A 5,000-nucleotide genomic window follows, 5' to 3' on the forward strand; every position below is an offset into this window, starting at 1 on the left:
CTCATATTTTCAAGCATCTTAGCTTTTCTAAAAATTGTCACAATAATTGTGATGTTTCTTGCTTCAGAATTATTGATAATGCTACTTCTTTCTATCAACTCAAAATCAAGGAGAGCTTCCATATTGAGCGGTTGAAACCCGAACTCAACAAACAAGTTGATCATGTCAGTTTATCATTACACTTTTAAACTTTTACCGTTCTGTCAGTTGTGTTCTCTATAATATTGTTGGTTCGTTTGAATTTTACGTACTTGTAACGAACATTTAATCTACAAAGAATCATTGTATATATATATAGTTATATATATAGTTATATATATATACGAATTATCTCTGAAGATGATGTTTGAAACATCGAAACATGTTCCGAAAATTCAAAGGTGTGGTTGTATTTTTTAAAATATTAGTAACACTCGTGCTATCCAGACCATTTGCAAATGTAATTGTATGAACACATTACAGTTATTACCTTTTTAGGAATTAGATGATAGGGAATTTAGCTTCGTTAATAATACCTGGTGTAGGCAACTTCCTGATCTAATGGATTCCTATAATTTGCTACCTAACCCAGATAAAAATGATGAGGCTGACCCCAATATGATGTTTATTAATCCACATTCTGATAATTTTGGTCTATTTTGGTGTACAATGCATTAAATAATAGCCAAGGCAAAGGTATTTCCCTCTTTCACCTAACCCTTTTAAATGATATGCTATACTCATTAGACTGCAGGCCTGACATACAAAAATAGCCATTACTGAAACTCGGCTGAATCCAAATTCCACTTCCAATGTAGATCTGTCTAATTATCACCTCTTTCATACTGATTCACAGCTCTCTATGTTCGCAAAAACCTTAAGGCTATTCCCAGACCAGATTTGAGAACTGATCTTCCATTAGTTGAATCATGCTGGGTTGAAATTAACGCTTGCAATAACAAGAAACACATTATGATTGGGTGTGTTTACAAACAAATGTAAAAGAATTTATACTGAAATTTGAAGAACTTCTAAAAGAAATAAATTTAAATGGGTATGATGCATACACCCTAAGGGACATGAATATAGATAGACCTTTTGAAGCATCACACGCACCAACAAACAGACAGATATCTTGATATGCTTTACTCTCATGACCTTCTACCTGTAATAACTAAACCTACTAGAATCACTAATCATACTGCAACATTGATTGATCATATCTATACAAATACAGTTAATAGTTTGGTCTCTGGGATTCTAACTATTGACATCTCAGATCATCTGCCAGTTTTCTGTATGGTTGACATAAAACTAAAAAAGCAAAACCATCAAATGTATTTTAGGGACTATAGTACATTTAATAGACTCATATTTTCACGATGTCTATGCAATTGATTGGAATGCCTTTACTGGGCAGTGTAGTGATTTACATGAAATAACTGCCCGCACTATTGATACACTCAAATTAATTGTTCACAAACATGCACCCATGAAACAAGCCTCAAGAAATAAACAAAGACTTTTACAAAAACCTTGGATTTCAAAAGGGATCCTTAAAGGGGCTAGGTCACGCTATTTTAGGTAATTTTGTTTAATTTTGTTAATTATGAGGTCTAAACGTCAAATTGGCAGAGCAAGAGTCTTTCATTTGCAAAATCACGGCAACATAACAACTGAGAATGATTTTCAAGCTTTGTAAATGTCATTTTGATATAGACTGATATAAATTTGAAAAAAGGTGGGCCGACGTTTTTCAAATTTACCCAAATTCAATCTATTTCAATCCTCTCCAGTTTTGTCCATCCATGTCCCTTCTTGGCTTCCCTCTGTTTTGTTAGAGTTCTATAGTTTTGAACAGTTATTTTGATATTTTAGTTAATTCTATGACCATTCGATCAGTGCTGAATATGCCTAAAAGAGCGTGACCTAACCCCTTTAAATCTATTAAAGCCAAACATACTATGTATAAAACTCATTTTTTATATAACGACCCAACCAAAGTTTATGAATTTAAAAAATATTCAAATAGATTGAACTATCTTAAGGACATCAGTAAGAAAGCTTATTTTTGCAAACACTTTGATTGGTGTAAGAGTAATTTAAAGCTACATGGAGGCTAATTAGAACATTGATAAAAAGGAAGACCAAGGGCCAAACTACACATCTAAGAGTTAGGAATAGCAAAACGTATACTAACAATGCTGATATTGCAGAACAGTTCAATAAACATTTTATTAATGTTGGCCCACTTTTAGCCAGCAAAATCAAGAACAGCAATGAAAACCCTACGCAGTACATCACATTATCTCCAACGAATAGTTTTGTTATGTCCTCTGTCACTGAAACTCAGGTCTCTACTTTGTTAAAAGCTCCAGACGCAAACAAATCATCAATTGATATACCTAACAAACTAATAAAACTAGCTGCTGATCCACTATCAGTACCTTTTACTCAAATTTATAATCAATCAATTGTAACAGGCATAGTACTAATGTACTGAAATCTCACAGGTCACTCCAATTTACAAAAATGGTGATGTCACTGACCCAGGTAACTACAGGCCTATTTCAACGTTATCACCCTTCAGTTAAGTTTTAGAAAGATTAATGTTTTAATCAACTACATGACTTTTTAGAAAAACATAGCATTTTGTTTCAGTATCAGTTTGGGTTTAAGAAAGGGTACTCAACTGAACAAGCTACGTTAGAAATCACTGATACACTTAGAAAAGGTTTGGGAAAAAAATAGTTACCTGTGGTCTCTTTCTTGACTTTTCAAAGGCATTTGACACTGTGAATCATGACATTCTGCTGTCTAACCTTTACCACTATGGAGTACGCGGAACTCCTCATGACTGGTTTAAAAACTACTTATACAATCGTTTCCAGTTTGTTAAGATTGACAATACTAAATCCAACTATGAAACGATCGTTTGTGGTATACCGCAAGGATCAACGCTTGGTCCACTCTTATTTTTACTATATATTAATGACTTGCCACATTGTTCCAAGAAACTATCATTTCGAATCTTTGCTGATGACACAATTATGTTTTACACAAGTGATAAGCTACATCATCTTGAAACAGTCATGAATGAGGAATTGAAATTAGTTTTTGAGTACTGCATCATAAACAAACTATCCATAAACCTTCCTAAGACTAACTATATGTTAATCTCATCTTCAAGATCTAGTGGAAAATGTTCTTTTTACTATAAACATTAAATTCAACTTCACTAGGGTAACTGATGCCATAAACAATCATAAAAGGGACAATTACCATGTTAAAAAATCCGGGGAGCCATGCATGCATGACGTCAATAAGAGTGATATCAAATTAAAAATAGTGTGTGTATGTCATCAATGTCTAGGTAATAATAACATAAGTTATATTGTGCTCATTTGCCCTGTCTGCATGGGTTTCGTGTTTTCTCAACTTCAGTTTTTTGGCCTCTCTATATAGTAAAATAATGGTGATATATGCATTATAGTTTTAAAAATGCTGCCCAACTCTAAGGCCCGGGTCGTACTTGAGATAAAATTGGGACAACTTTGTTTTGATGACCAGAAAAATGTCAGATTCCTGTCAACCGCTGACCATGCCAAGTGCGACCTACTTGTCTCTAGTGGACAAAAACTTGTCTACAGAGACAAGTCTTCAAAGAAGCCGAAGTCCTGCCACAAACCAGGACATTTTAGGAACAAAAACAAAACAATGTTTTCCTTGGGATAAAGTTGTCGATCAATTTCAAAAGGCCTTAAAAATGTAACATACTCGTTTTGTATTTCATTATTTCGTTGCGACTGAGTTGTACCGTTGGTCACGCGTGCCCAGACATGAATTCAGGTTTTCGATCAAATGTTCCCCTTTTTTTTGGGGGAGCAACACACATAACTCTTACTATCGGCGCAATGGGTATAGGCCAGGACAGTATTTCTGGAACCGCTATCAAAATCATGATGCCCAACAACAGCAATTTCCCCAAAACACTTTTGTGCCATCGGGGGTTTTGGCGCAATTTCAGCATTGTAGCCATACAGAGCTCGTACAATCCAACTCCGGCAGTTTGCCAGCTCAATCTTCCCCACCTGCAGCATCACCAGAGTCCGCTGATGTTCTGGATTCTAGTGAGGCCAGCGAAAGCTCGGCAAAGGCGGGCAAAGGGTACGGAAAGTGGCGCGAGGAAGAGGAGAGGGTCGTTGTTCAACTGTGGTGCGATAAACACACACGACTTGAATCGAGGCATGCCAAGCAAGTGTGGGAAGAAATCGTCAAAGAAATTTCCAAAATCAGGAATGTAACTAGCAGCCAGTGCCAGAGGAAGATGAAATACCTAAAATACCTAAAAGACCGCTACAAGGAGGCTAAAGATCGTAATCGCAACCAGACTGAGGGCGACAGGAAAACCTCGCCATACTACAGAGAAATAGATTCCGTGTTGGGGTGCAGAGATATTGTGACATTCAGTCACGTAGAAGAATCCAGTCCAAGCGCTTCTTCTTCTTTTTCTTCATCGCAAGGACATGAACAAAAGGATGACAAGGAGCGCGACCTAGATGACGAGTTTGAAAAATCTCTGGCTGTGTTCGGTTTGAACAGAAAGCGAGAAAGGAAGAGCCAGCGGAGGGACGAAAGAAAGCTCGCCAAAACCGCGAAACCATCACGGAAAGAAAGTGACAACGACGATGGAGTTTTCCGAGAAAGCATGGAAAAGCTTCAGGCACAAAGCGACAGGCTGAAAAATACATTAGAAGCGATGAAAAAAAAATCAAACCCAACAGTTGCAGATCACGGGCCAATTCATGACTACTTTCATGCAGGCCATGCAATCAAAGAATCAGGAGTGACATTGATATCATTCTCCTCAAAACAGCACATGACAACACCGCTAGCACGGACTTGACCACTTAAAATGATTCAATGAGGCAACCTTTACATTATGACACGTTTTATTGTTTCATCAAAGGTGTAGTTTTATCGTTTCAATTTCCTCGTCACATGTATTACAGTAGGTAAGA

Source organism: Montipora foliosa, chromosome 1, assembly GCF_036669935.1.
Source record: "Montipora foliosa isolate CH-2021 chromosome 1, ASM3666993v2, whole genome shotgun sequence".
In the NCBI taxonomy this organism is placed as follows: Eukaryota; Metazoa; Cnidaria; class Anthozoa; order Scleractinia; family Acroporidae; genus Montipora; species Montipora foliosa.